Source organism: Miscanthus floridulus, chromosome 1 (genome assembly GCF_019320115.1).
Source record: "Miscanthus floridulus cultivar M001 chromosome 1, ASM1932011v1, whole genome shotgun sequence".
NCBI lineage: Eukaryota > Viridiplantae > Streptophyta > Magnoliopsida > Poales > Poaceae > Miscanthus > Miscanthus floridulus.
In genome coordinates this window covers 9,204,953-9,220,440 of record NC_089580.1, presented here as the reverse complement: position 1 = coordinate 9,220,440, position 15,488 = coordinate 9,204,953, and the positions used below count along the sequence as shown (strand labels likewise).

Genomic DNA, 15,488 nt, shown 5'->3' with positions numbered 1-15,488 from the left:
GAATTATTGTGCCGTCTTCTTTCTCCTGTGCTATCCATGGCGCCGAGTGGTGTAGCCATTGCCGCCGAGAGAAACTGTGCCGCCGAAAGAAACTGAGAATGCAGAGAGGGACTAAGGATGGCAACGGGTCGGGTTCGGATCGGGTGGAGTCTCCGTGCACCCAAAACCAAAACCCGAAATCGAAACCTGAATCCGCCCCGAAAACCGATTCGGGTGGAAATCCATCACCAAAACCAAACCCGTGGATACCCAAAACCCGAACGGATACCCGAAACCCGAATGGATACCCGAAATCCGCGGATATATATACACATATTCACATGTATAAACAAGAGGCAACAAATAATAAATATTTTCATGAGTCAACTTTAAATAAATTTAATAATCTAAGTAAACAAATTATTATTAGTATATTATAAAACATGAGTTTTAATTTCAAATGATTTATTTCGGATATCCATTAGATATCCACGGGTGGAAAACCAAACTCGAAACTGAACCCGATTGGTTTCGGGGCCCTGAACCCGAAAACCGTGGGTGAAAAACCATCCCCAAACCCGAACCCGCAGAACCCGAAACCCGCAGATATCCGCCCCAAACCCGATCCGTTGCCATCCTTAAGAGGGACGTGGGTTGTTGAGATCCTATAAATTAGAAAAGTGGAACTGAAATGGCCACGGTGAGTCACGGTACCCCGTTTTGAAATGGCGGGCACGTTCTCTAGAACAGTCAATGAGAAGAGACGGTAAGCCCATCGCTGGTATGCTATTGGGCCATATTGGGCTGACGTGGCTCCCTACTGTGGTTAAACTTGGCTTTGGCAAGTTGCCCATTTGACCTATTTTCCATTTTTTTAGAATTTATTTAAAAAAATTATGAACTTAAATTTTAGAATTGTTTGCTTATCTTTTTATAAAAATTCATTTCCCTGTATTTCCCCCCTTTAGATGCTGCCCCACTAAACGTGCCACGTAATAAGCACTACATGATAGGAACTAAGCCGATATTCTCACTTGTCGTCTGAGTGGACTAATAGGTCTAACACGATAAGAAGTCAACCGATAACTCTAATGTCTCATATTAGTGGACTTGTAGTATTGGCACGACAGCAACTGAACCTCCACTCTGACATCTCGTCTGAGTGGCACTAATATGATAGTAGTTGGACATGATGGGGCACTCGGTGGCATATGACATGGTACTCCATAGGACGAGACTGCATACCAAGTTGTTGGTCATGACATAGCACTATCAGTACGACACCACGACATGTACAATAGCAACTGAACCGAGTTGTTGGTCATGCCGTGGCATTATCAGTACGACGCCCCGACATGGTAGTATTTTCCATTTTTGGCATTTATTTAAAAATAATTTTCTCCACTAAAAAAATTAAAAAATAATTTTATCAACTTACATTTTAGAATGGTTTCCTTATCCTTTTAAAAAAGCATTTCCCTCTATTTTGCCTCTATATATATGCCACCGTAATAACCAACTACTTGTTGCTATGTAGTCATCATATGCCACTGAGTGTCACGTCATGCCCAACTGCCTTTTAATAAGCACTATATGATAGGAAGTGAACCAATAGTCCTAACATGATAGGAACTAAGCCGCTATTGTCACGTGTCGTCCAAGTGGGACTAACATGGTAGTAGGTGGACACGATCGGACAATCAGTGACATATGACATGGCACTCGATAGGACGAGACTGCAGGCGAAGTTGTTGGTCACAGCGTGGCACTATCAGTACGCCACCACAACATGTACCTACGAGTGAGACTACCAAGTTATTGGTTATGACGGGACAATATCAGGATGACATCAGGACATGTACGTACTACCGAGACATGATTGGACGAACATGTCCTACTAGCGAGACATGATTGGATGAGGTGCCACTCGATTTGAGCCAAACTTGTATAATGTCACGGAAGTGTACGCATTCTTGGGAGCATATGAGCATGATTTGTCCTAAAGCTGCCCATCCTAAGATTATGCCCTCAATCTAAACTCATGCTTATTAATTTTCAAATAACTTTAAACACGTAATCGTTGACTCGTTGTGACGGAAAATTTACAGCACACCTTGTCTCCGATACTCGCTACAGATTCTTGTTGTTCAGTGTTGGTTTTTGCTTTGAACTTAGTTGAAAAAGACAGAAAAGTAAAAAAAGAATTGCATCTTTTCACAGCGCAATATAACACAAACTTCCCTACACACCCAACCTTGCAGCCTCCAGGAGCTCAGGCTTCAGTCAGTGCTCGCACAGGCAAGTGAAGCGATGCGCTAGCTGCTTCCGGCCTTCACCCTTCTCAGGGACAGGTAGGCCAGCACCCAGTACCCGATGATCATCGCGACGAGAGCTGCCACCTCAGTGGCACCGTTGTCCATGTGTTTCGTGGTGGTCAGGATGTCCTGCACGGGATCGTACTGCACCTTCAGCAGGAGCCTGTAGGTGTGGTAGTTGAAGGACAGGTAGCGCAGCCAGGAGATGAACGGCGGAACCCTCTGCAGACCATCAGAGTCGAATGAAGGCAATGCAGGGCACAGAAATATTCAGTGGTCCAAGCCACACACATTTCCACGTGTGGTAACTACTTCAGAACTGAATTATGTAGTGCACTAACCTTTACAAAGAAGCCTCCTGCTAGCATGAATGTCAGGATAAAGCACAAGATTGATGCGTGCAAGCCATCAGACAACAAGAATCAATTTGGAATTCAATATATGAATGATGAATCAAGCTTACAAAGTTATCTATGTAACAAGTAATTAAAAAAGAAGCATTCATCTCATTTATCATCTATGGTGGTGAGTTAAGCTATAATCAAATAAAATAAATCCCACAACTCAACAAAAATGGAATCAAAGCAATTCAAACTTCTGTAAACATATAACAATTATGAGGATTTCAGATACAACTCAACCAAAATAGAGCCCATCAGTGTTCAGGGTATTTTTTTTCAGACAGCAACCAATACAAGCAGCAAAGGAATTCATAGCAATTGCACCAAAGCACTGAACTGTCTGAACAACTTAAATTTTACTTCAAATTTAAGATAATGCAACCACAAATTTTACTTAGAGATCAGGAAACCTCTACCGCAAATCTCCACTACACGAACAACACAACTACCACTCCAAAATTACAGATCTAAAGTTCCAAACAAATGAGAAACCGCTACCTCACCATGCCACCACGACATAACACAGGCTACTACCTCACCATGCCACCACGACATAACACAGGCTACTACAAAGCACATCTCTACATATATCCGAACATCAGGCAGGCGCTACGAATTAAGCTATCAGTTTTCAGCTGTGCAAAATAGCAGCATGTCAATTTGCAAAGATGATGGAAAATCATAAGTTGTTCACCAGCGTACCTATAAACAATAGGCAACAACAAACTTATCATTGGCAAATCATATATCAAGCACATCTTCAGAGAGCTTTGATTCCTACAAATGAAGAGGACAAACATCAGTCATAACTACACATGCCTCGCAGATGGCCTGTTTTCAACTTAGATGAACTACCTCTTTTCTCATGGAGCATGTTCGCCGATTGTGACCCTTACCTTACACAGGCTACATTTAACCTTAGATTTCTTCGTATTTGAAATTGACTTCAAATTTTTCTTCGGGGGCCCTCTTCCAGGCACATGCAAGGTATCCAACACATTACTGAATGCTACAGAATCAACATCGGGAGCTTGTGGCAGCACCGGACCATACCTCTTGCCTCTGTTATCTCCTCCATTTGGCAGGTTCATAGCAGCTTCATCCCACAGAACGTTGTCGACAAAAGATGCTCAGCAGTCCTCCGAGGAGTATCCCACAAAGGTAGATTGATCGGTAGAGGTGCACGTGATAGGAACCAGATGGTGACACAAGGCGCAGAGACAGTAATTTAGACAGGTTCGGGCCGTCTGATCGATGTAATACCCTACATCCTGTGTCTTTGGTATATTGTATTGATCTGGATGACCATGTAGATATCGACTAGGGGACCCCTGCCTCTCTTTATATACTCTGGAGGGGTAGGGTTATAAGGAAAGTATCCTATTTGGTACTATACAATATCTTGCGGTGCACGTCGACCAGTGCCGTGCACGTCTTGATCTTGTGGGCTGGGCCACCTTTGAGGGTGCGGCCCATGTCTTGTCTTATGAATACCGAGGGCCATACCCTCACAACTAGTCCCCGAGTCTGACAGTAGATGATGTAGTCACGTGGTGCCAGGGTTAGAAAGTAGAAGAAAGGCAGAAGACCGGCCGAGTAGGCAACCAGTCCACGGGCGAAGCCCTGAATCAAAAAGCGCACATTCACCGCAAGGTGAAGTGTGCCCACTTAGTCCCTGAGCCTGCTGGAAGATGAAGAATGAATCTTATAGCAGGGTCAAAGAAAAAGAAGTCTGAAAGCTTACCGACGTCATCTGACATGCGCGTATCAAGACCCTAGACGTGATGCCCAAGATCAGCACCCCGATCCGAATAGCATGGAGCAGCTTGATAGCACACCGATAAGACGTAGCAAGATCCGACCACCAAGGGAGCCCCCGACGTAGCTGGCGAAGTCCGAGCACCGAGGAGTCCTCGGCGTAGCTGGCGACGTCCGAGCACCGAGGAGTCCTCGGCGTAGCTGGCGATGTCCGAGCACCGAAGTAGTCCCTGGCGTAGCTAGCGATGTCTGAGAACCGAGGAGTCCCCGGCGTAGCTGGCGATGTCCGAGCACCGAGGAGTCCCCAGCGTAGCTGGCGATGTCGGAGCACTGAGGAGTCCTCGGCGTAGCTGGCGATGTCCGAGCATCGAGGAGTCCTCGGCGTAGCTAGCGATGTCCACCGAGGAGTCCCCGGCATAGCTGGCGATGTTCGAGCACCGAGGAGTCCCCGGCGTAGCTGGCGATGTTCGAAAGGTGAAGTGGGGCGAAGTGTGCCCACTTAATCCCCGAGCATGAAGAATTCAAGCGCCGAGGAGTAACCGACGTAGTTGGCGATGTCCGAGCACCGAGGAGTCCCTGGCGTAGCTGGTGATGAAGCACGAGCGACGAATAGTCTGGTCAACTGGTTAGTGGCGAAGTGAGCATTGAGTAGAAGCGACTGGTGAATAGTCCAATCAACTGGTCGACGACGAAGTCCATGAACCTAGCGGTCCGACCAGTTGATCGGTGGAGAAGTCCGAGCACCAGGTGGTACGATCATCTAGATGATGATCCTGCAATACAAATATGTAGAACAGGGAGTACATGATGTAAAAATATATGAACTCTGGAGAAAAATTAGCAATGGCGATTAGTTGGTGTAAAGATGTATTTATATTTAATATAAACCGCCCGACTAGTTAGTGTGTAGCTGAGTCTCCAGCCCTAGCTAGCCCGTTAACCATAACGCGGAGCGTGGAGCCCGTGTGTGTGTAGGAAGAACAAAGCGTCGCTAAGGAGCCATTGCCGACCACCCATAACGCAGAGGGCAGACGCTCATGCACGTGTAGAGAGGAGTCGGAGACAGGGCCGTCTCTGGGGACATCCGAACGTCAACATGACTGTTCGGGGGTTCCGAAAATTATTTGGAGAGCAAACACGGAGAAAACAACTTGGAGAAATATTATGGCAATATACGAAGATTTGAGAATATTTAGAAAAATATTAAAGCTTGACTTAGCTTTAGACAGAACGTCTGGTCGGCGGCGTATGGTGTTATCTGGTCGGCGACGCGTGCAGCTCGCTTAGCGGCTCGCTTGACGGCTAGAACGAAGTTAATCTTGTGTTGGAGTAGGACGGACGTAGTCCTAGCTTGGCGGTGTCAATCCATGTATGAAGACGTGCGCCGTGGTTGTCAAAGGATGTCGATGCAATCAACCGAGTTGCCACGAAGGATGTTGATCTTGAGTTACGCCATCTGGTTCACCAGGGATTAGCGCGCACGAGCCCCACGGTGGGCGCCAACTGTCGACAAAAGATGCTCGGCAATCCTCCGAGGAGTATCCTACGAAGGTAGATTGATCGGTGGAGGTGCGCATGATAGGAACCGGATGACGACACAAGGCGCAGAGACAGCGATTTAGATATGTTCGGGCCGTCTGATCGACGTAATACCCTGTATCCTGTGTCTTTGGTGTATTGTATTGATCTGGATGACCATGTAGATGTCAACTAGGGGACCCCTGCCTCTCCTTATATACTCTGAAGGGGTACGGTTACAAGGAAAGTATCCTATTTGGTACTATACAATATCTTATGGTGCACGTCAACCAGTGCCGTGCATGCCTTGATCTTGTGGGCTGGACCACCTCTGAGGGTGTGGCCCATGTCTTGTCTTGTAGATACTAGGGGCCATACCCCCCCCCCCACAAACGTGTTTCAGCCGCTCATATGATTCAAATGAACGAGATGCTGCGAAGGCTGCAACGTGTCTGATATTGCGTAGCTCTAGATACCTCTATAAGCTTTCGAAATAGTCATACATGGTGCTCTTCCTTTTTGGAGGAAATGCACTCTTCGCCCCCATTGTCCACCTTTTCAAAATACAACAGTCTGGAAGCTTGTCTTCATCCAGATCGCCCAATACAAAGAAGATATGTGAGCAGGGGGTTCCAATCGATTGTAACTTACCACAAGAAAAAGAAATTCCCTTCAGATTGCCTTCATTACAAAATTGACATTTGACATAGTACATCATGTCTCCTTTATCCATCCTGCCAAAAATATACTCACTCATATTATCGCCATCTAGAATGTCAATCGAAAAACACTTCTTGGCTGCCTTTATGCTGAACTGCATCGTGGCGAAAACTGTTGGAGTGAACGATTTCATGGCTTCTATCTCAATAATTGGAGCATCTGGTTCTATGCATGCCTCAGATTGCAATGCATCAGTGTCCAACTTTGCCTCATTTGTGCGCAGCCCTGAAAGGCAGTGCTCCACGTGCTTTACCATGTCAAGCAGTGCCATTTTACGATCTAGACGCATATGAAGCCTAGAGTTTAGGCTCTCACTCCGTTGATTGCTCCTCAGTCCTAAGTAGCACTTACCAGCATGATACGAAGCACACCAGATTTTCCTCATATCATACATCTGATACAACCATGACTCCTTATTTGTAATCTTATGCTTATCCAAAAATTCCTGCCATTTTCTCTCGGTCTCTTCTATGGACCAACAATCATAAAGAAAACTCCTGAATTCATCCTTGACAACATCATCCTTAAGATTACGCACAATGTTCTACTCAATATGCCATATGCAGAGCCTATGCGATGAATTCGGCCACACCAGCCTGATTGCTCTCTGCATAGCAAGGTCTCCATCAGTGATCACGGAGATCGGATGCTTCTGAATCATGGCCTCGGAAAATGTACTCAACAACCACACATATGACTCAATATTCTCATGAGAAATAATTCCACATTCAAAAATAATTGTGCTTCGATGGTGATTCACCCCAACAAAAGAAACAAGGGGTAGGTTGTACCGATTAGTTTTGTAGGTGCTATCAAATACCACGACATCACCAAATGCTTCATAATCAAGTAGACATTGACTATCACACTAGAATAGTCCCTTTAGGTGTCCTTCTCCATCAACCATGTACTTGAAAAAGAAATCAGGATCTCTGTGATGAAGTTCCGTCAGGTAACTGATGACTGTTTGAGTGTCACCGACAGCAATTGTCTCCGCCTTATAGCGATGGCAAAAATTATACAAGTCCCTTGTTGTACACCCAACCTTATCATACCCACCATACTGCATTTCTAAAATATCCATTATCTTATGTTTGCGGATCCCAGAACTCTCCATCTCCACAATCTCAGCTTTCTGCTCATCGCTGATTCTTCTATGTGAACGTAGCAGACAAGTAAGCTCTGCTGGCGCCATCGGATGGTTGTGTTCATCGATGAAATCCTTCACATACCACTGCCCTGTGATATGATCTCGTGCAATCACAAATTTAGCAAGGCATCCGCTTCTTAATCGCCCTCTTCAGCTGCTTCTCTTCACGGAAACCTTGACGACTGCAAATGAACTTCCGAAGAGTTATCTCATTGTGGCCATTGTCCCACTCACAATAGCTTCTCCTCACACTAAATCTATTATCAAAACCGTAGTTGTTATAGAACTAAAATCCTTCTTCTTCATTAGCAAACATCTTCCTAACAATTTCATTGTACTCCAGCAAAGACTCAAGATCTGGCATTTCCTCCTGTATCCATCAACAACATTAAATAAATTAAAATTCCACGAAACAAATTAGACTAATTGAAGAAAGACATGGCTCCTATCAAGCATATGGACTAATGTTGTAGAATAAGTACAAGTTTAAGGACTGCCCTTGTATTTTACTAATAAAAATAAAAATATATCAGCTTCAAGAATAATATCAATTCTTTGTAAAACTGCATACATGAAGTTGTAGATTCATATAAGTCAGGGCATAAATAAGCTACCTAATGTGTTACCTGCACAGGTTTAGTAAGCTCAAATATATTCAATTAGTATAGAATTATAATTGAAGAGGCTGTGGTCTTAGGAAGAGTATCACATGATCACCAAGTAGGTAACCACCCTAAAGCAGTGCTTTCACTAAAAGGTGCATGCAATTATTCAGAGTCCAAGCTCAAATCGCAGTTGGCTATTACTCTAATGACCAGTCACTGTCAGCTGCTAGTGGCCCATTAGGTGAGATTTTCAGAGTTAATACCCAAAAGCATTGCTTTAGCTAGGAAGATGTATGCATTATTCGGAGTACTACATGGGCGAGATTTTCAGAGTTACTAGTATTTACGGAAAGATAGAGCAAGTTGCCAACAAATAGTGAACTAAGTGGAGCAAGTTTTGTGCAGGAAAGTTTTCAGATTTACGACAACAACTGGGGGTGGTGCTAACCATTCTCCACATATTTTCCCTCTTATCTTGAGAAAAGGATCTTCCATTTTTTCCTCGGTAAATAAAAAAATACAGCTGGCTGTGCTACAGGAATCTGCAGTTTTGAAGCTGCGGCGGCAGCCGAAAGTAGCTGAAGCAATGATCTTACACAAGAACAAACTTATCAGACAACCATTCCGCTACTGGTAACGGTAAGCAAATGTGAACGCAAACTCAAACAAGACTAACAACAATGATCTTACATGGTGAACAAATTTATTGGACACAAACGTATGCTTATAACTGATTTGTCACAACAAAATACTAGTTCTATAGAAGTTGGGGCTCACTAAAATCATGATCCAGTGGCACAAGTGTTGAAAAGTATTACAATCAGGATTGCGCATCCAAAGTTGCATAACAGGAGAGAAGGAATCCACCAAAGAAATGATGTGTCAGAATCTAGCCATCTTGTAAACCTCTTGAATAAAGTTTGAACCTTATTTACGAAAAGGCATGCATTCACTAAAAAGATATATGCAGCATTGAGAACTGTCAAGAGATTTTCAGCAGCAAGTCACATTTTTCGCATCATGATTCAGGATCACTCTAAGGCACGCAGTGTTCAAATGATAAAATAAGAAAATTGCAATGAGTAGTGTCTGGAGAGAACTATTATATTGGACTGTAGTAACTACCAAAATAGCAAGTTAATCAGAAAATTCTCAATGCCAAGCACAAATTGGTCAGTTGAATCTTAACAAAGAAAACCCATCTTGTCATTAACTATACAGAATCTTAGTGTAGCTTCAAGCAGATAAGACCTATATCTTCTTCATTAGAAAACATCCATGTTCGAAACACAGCTACTTATCAATCATCACTTTGACTTATGCTAAAAACTGTAGACTACAAAATAGGATGCGGCCTCAATGGTTTTTGATTAAAAAATTCTTACTCCCACAAAATCAGAACATTTGAGAAGAGACAAAAAAAAAGACATACGAAAGCCATGTCATAGGATCCTTAGTCTAATCTTATATACTATTTTAGTACCGCTGCATCATCGAATTCAATTTCTCATCAACTGTTTATATTTAATCGTGGACAGTACATTAAAACTTAAGAAATTAAACACCGTTCTAAATAAACAACTAAAGTGGTGGATAATAAACACTAAACATCCCACGCACAATAGCATGTTGTTCTCCTCCTCTAAACTGCTACAAACATACACTACTCACTCCATAAAAAAAATCTCAATTTGTGCTATGAATCTAAACAAAACATACGGAAGTGTGGAGCATGGATCGAGCGAAGGTCTAAGTCGAGTTATTAAAATTCGAAACGGTTGCCATAAATCTAAACAAATAGTAGGAAAGCGTAGACCACAGATCGAGTCAAGTCGAGTTATTAAAATTGAAAACGGAATTGAGGAGCACGGCGTGGTATGTATGATACGGAAGCGAATAGCAGTACGTAGGCACGTACTAGATCCGGTGAGGACTCGACTCGGGAGAGAAGACGGAAGCCGGGACCGGAACGGAGTTCCTTCCCTTCCCTTGCTGCTGGCACCTAAAGAAGATGTCGATGAAGACGAAGATGGTGGCAGTAGTCGGTGCTGCAGGCCGAAGGATGGTGGGCACGCACGACGGCGATGAGGCGGAGTCGGTGCTGTAGGCCGGCAGACGGTGGGCACGCACGACGGCGATGAGGCTGAGATGCAGATGCCGAGCTGTTGCGATGGGTGTGGACCGTGTCAGTGGAGCGGCAGCTTGACTCTTCTATGCGGCAGGCAGGCAAGCAGAAGTCGGACCTCTTCTCTCGCTTCGGGGCCGCCCGATTGCTTTATACGGCATGCACTTGGCTGGGAATCGCCGCGATGGGGTTCAGGTGCACGTGGGCGAGGGGTGCCGGGGGGAGGAGGGAGGAGTGACCAGTGGTGGCGAGGGCAGGCTGGTGGCGGCGCCGCCGCGCGATGGCGAGGTCGAGGGCGAGGCGGCCGCGGCTAAGGCCAAGGGCAGGGAAGCCTCGCGTCCACGGACCTGCTCACGTCCTTCGGGTGCGCGTGGGCGAGGTGTGCGGGTTCGGGTGCGCGTGGGGGAGGGGTGGTGGGGGGAGGGTGAGCCGCAATTACCATATTAACCTTCCACTCGTAAAATTAATTAGCGCTAATTAATTGCTTAGGAACTAAGAGGAACCAAGAAGTACCCCCAACCACTGTAAAAGAGCTCTATTTTCTAACACATGTTTGATATTACAAGTTGGAGAATAATCAAGAACCTAATAAGAGAAAAGGCACGAATTCGGGATCCTTGCAATTTGCATATCTTGCCTTTTTAGCAAAGAATGTAAATTTTTTTAGGAAATTTTAGCGAAGAATGTCGGCAGCCTTTTTTTGTCTCTCTACGCATCTATTGTAAAAACAGAAGAACCCTACTAGCTTATTTTCTTTACGATTTTGTGAAGCCACGTCATCCAAGGGCGCTACTACCACAAGTCCTCGTGCAGCCACATCATCATCATGTTCGTACACGCACAACTTAATTGTCACTATCGTTTTGCCGTTTCTCCTTTCCCATATGCACATGCAAAGTACTGTACCAATTGTTGTATGCATGTATCAATTGTTTATCATAAAACTGCTTCCCACCATTGCTAGCCAACTAAGATCAGTCGCATCGTCTTGCTACCAGTGCAATGCACTTAGAAGCCAAAGAGACTGCCGTTAACTTTAGCTTTGAAACTGATAAAAAACCTCTCCATCTCCCTAATCATGTCCTGCTTCTATAAAAGCACAAGCTAGCATGGTTCAACTATGTACGTGACCCAACCATTCACCAAATTAAATAAGAAATCAGGAAGCAGCAGCCTGTGGATTTCATACATGGCTTACAAAAGACCAAGGAGACATGATATCGATGAAGCAAGGTGCTGCCGGTAAATAGTTTTATCAATTTTGTGCTAAGCCTCCTGGTGTGTTGCATTGGTGAATGTACCAGAGTAAGGACCATATGTGCGCGCACGTCATAGCAGCTGCCGGGCGCGAACAAGGCGAAAGCTGTAGTCGGATGCGTCGAAGCGGAAGGGCGCATGCCCACACACTGGTGATGCTACCGTCGGCGCAGTTACGGGCAGCCGCTGGCACGGTCAGGATCGAGATGTTGGTTGAGATAGCATTACAGTCGAAGGTCACCTGACCATCGATACTGTCCTAATTAGTATGTAATGCATCCTCCTCTATTGCCGCGCCAACACAACCCAAGATCTTTGCATATTCTTGCCTTTCTCGCAAAAAATAGTACATGTTAATATCTATGTCCCTAGCTAATTATTGTTTTATCCATTTGGTTCTACAAGAAGGATTAGAGCAGGCATGCGCTGATGGTCAATTTGCATGATTTTTAAACTAACATATCGGTAAATTCTTTTTAGGGGTGCAAAGAAATCTATTTAATCGTACTCCATTTTATGTACTTTTTGCATAACATATTTAATCTAATTTATTTGAAAGTTTTCCCGCGCAGGATATTCTCTAGTTTTGATCCAAGAGTATGCCTTGTTTGTCTCTCTACACATCTTGATCAAAGAATATGCCTTTTTGCTTATTTGGTATCATGCACTTCATTAATAAAAGGACGTAGCAAGCAATATGTAGGGCGTACATGACGGTGGCCAACACCTAGTTGTGGAGTTGCATTTCGTTGATTGAGAGTTGTAGCCCATATTGGCTCTGTTCGGCTGGCTGAAAAAACAGTTGATACTATTATTTCACTGAAATAGTACGACTGATAAGTTCGAGCGAATAGAGCCATTGGCTCCCAGAAAGAGGGTGTGAGCTTCAGTCTCCAAGGATTTCAAGACCCGAGGAATGCAGCGTCAAAAAAATCCTAAAAGTATCCTGAACCTGCAAGGCAGTAAAGTGAGTAGCACCTAGAATGGTAGGAGGTATAGTATAAAGTCATCTCCAATTGCTATATCGAATAAGCACCATCAGTAGCCTCGTGCAGTACCCTTGCAACCGAAGAAATGAGTTAAGGTTCTAGCCTCTACATCATTTGACAATATACACGGTCTAACCGACCAATTGATGTTGCTGAATATGTGATCATTATAATTTTTTTTATAAACATAGACACCATCAGCGACGGATGCAGAACAGGATTGAAGGGAGGGCTAGTCTTTTTTTCTTCCTCTCTCTTCATTTTTCTTCTTTCCTTCACCTCTTCTTCTCTCTCACCGTTCCTATATTTTCATCGATGCATCAGGGGCTCCAACCCCCCGGCCCCCCTGGGATCCGCCCCTGGACACCACATTCATGCATACAGTAGCTTGAGGTGACCCTTGCTGCAACATAGCATCAATTTAGGAGTGGAGCCATAGCTGCTTGTGGTAGGAAATCAGCTTAAGTTCCATTTCATAGATTTCAAGCAAACAACGACGAAATAACTTATCGAGTTCACAGACACGACAAAGCAAACGACGAACAGCTTATCAAGGCAAGGTCCATTCCAAATGCTAAAAAAAAAAGGCAAGGTCCATTCCATAACACATTAACACTAAGCCACACAAACGGCAAATGGTAAACCTGAAACGATAGAGGACCAAACACTACTGAGATAGAGCTAACGAACGATAAGGGCGATGATAACCGGACCGCCCGGCGGTATCACCGTATCACGCACCCTCTACCTCCAGCGGCTGGAGCGCTGGTTTGCCCCTGCTGACGGAGATGGTGCGGCCGCCGATCTGCTGGCCGTTCATCCCCTGGATGGCGTTCTCCATCGACTTTTCGTCGCCGAACAGCACGAACCCGAAGCCACGGGACCTCCCCGTCTCACGGTCGTCCACGATCTGCCAAAGAGCCAACAAAGTGCAGATTTTAGCCGCAAATACATTATTATATCCAAATAAATAAACACAATGCCCAAAAACAATTGCTCCCTCCATCCTAGGATAGAATATAGGTGCATCATGACTTCTAAAATCTATACTGAAACATAATGCATTTTATGTAGTGTCCTTAGAACATTTCCAGAGTTCATAACAATTATTTTCTAAAACCATAAGTTTTTCAACTCGCTAAAAAATATTGGGAAGAATAAATAATACCATCTCCAACTGTTTCCAATAATTTATTTTCATATATTTTTTTTCTCTTGTACATTTGCATCAGAAATCTTTTCCTACTCTTTATTTTTTCTCACGTCCTACCACCTTTAGATTGGCCGATGGATACGCGCGTGGAAGGCGCACGGCGATCGGTCTATTCTTTCAAACGCGGAAAGATTGAGAGGTGGGATTGAGAACTGTAGGAGATGAGTTTTTTTCCCATTCTTGTTGGAAATCCTAAATTGGGAGGCTTTATTGAGTACTCTTGGAGATACTCTTAGATTGAGTAAAGTTTGTTAAAAAGAAAGCCACAAGGAGAATTACTTCAATTGGGTTTAATCTATAGTTACGTGCACCATTTGAGGATTCTCTTAAGTTGTATTAATTTTTTTTAAATGCACTGTATTAGATGATGGAGGGAGTATGATTAAAAACCCATCGCACCAAAACTGATTAAGTTTAGAATTTTTAATCAATATAAGTATTTACTGGAAACAACTACAGATCTAACAAACGATCAAGCTTACAATAAATAAAAATAAATAAATAGTGTTGGGGATAGGGGAACACAGATCCAAAAACACGTGCTGAAAGAGATGACAGATCAGCAGGAAAATGCAGTGATCAACCAAGGGCCAGTTTAGTTCCACCCCATTTTGTAAAAATTTTCAAGATTCTCCGTCACATCGAATCTTTAGATGCATGCATGAAGTATTAAATATAAATAAAAAATAAAACTAATTACACAGTTTAGACGAAATCCACGAGACAAATCTTTTAAGCCTAATTAGACTATGATTGGACACTATTTACCAAATAACAACGAAAATGCTACAGTAGCACTTTGCCAAAAAAATTGGCATCCAAACAAGCCCCAAGAGAAAGCAACATCCAAGACTAGAAAACGACGCCCAAACGTGTATATGTAGACTCATCCAAAACAAAAATACAGTAACTCGTACGGACCAGATAGTAATCAACTGTACACCAACTGATGAATCCATTTGTCAAGAAGACACTCACCTCGGCGCTGAAGGGGCCGTAGGGTCTGTTCGGCTGGTATTAAAATCGGCTGAAGCTGTTTTGTTGTGAGAGAAAAATATTGTAAATTCTAGCTGATAAATCGGCTGATAAGTTCAAGCGAACAGGGGCGTCCATGAGGGAGCCCACGCTGATGTTGTAGGGTAGGTTGCTCACCTAACAACGGTACTCCGGCCCAAAGCGGTCCCTGGTCTTATAGTCCGAGTCCCAGCACGGCGCCAACATCTTCGCCACCTCTCCAACCCCGAGCTAGCTGGAGACCTGGAGTTGGGGATGAAGATGAATGTTTGTGGAAGGAGGCCTGAGGCCTCGGCATCCGGTTATATAGGAAGTATCGGCCGCCATGGCTCGGGAGTTGGACCCACAGCCAGGGGCTAACGCTAAACCCAGTCAATTTTCTCATTCCATTTTCCTTCCAGAGGAGAAGATGAGGCACCGTTTGGGAGAGCTCCGCTCCCTAAT

The 15,488-nt window shown here is 44.1% G+C and overlaps 2 pseudogenes; both read right to left on the bottom strand.

Annotated features, from left to right (window-relative positions):
* Nucleotides 1-6,449: 6,449 nt before the first annotated feature.
* Nucleotides 6,450-7,598, bottom strand: LOC136451831 (protein FAR1-RELATED SEQUENCE 5-like; annotated as a pseudogene).
* Nucleotides 7,599-7,959: 361 nt separating this feature from the next.
* LOC136451823 (glycine-rich RNA-binding protein GRP2A-like) lies at nt 7,960-15,251 on the bottom strand (annotated as a pseudogene).
* Between the last annotated feature and the right edge of the window lie 237 nt (nt 15,252-15,488).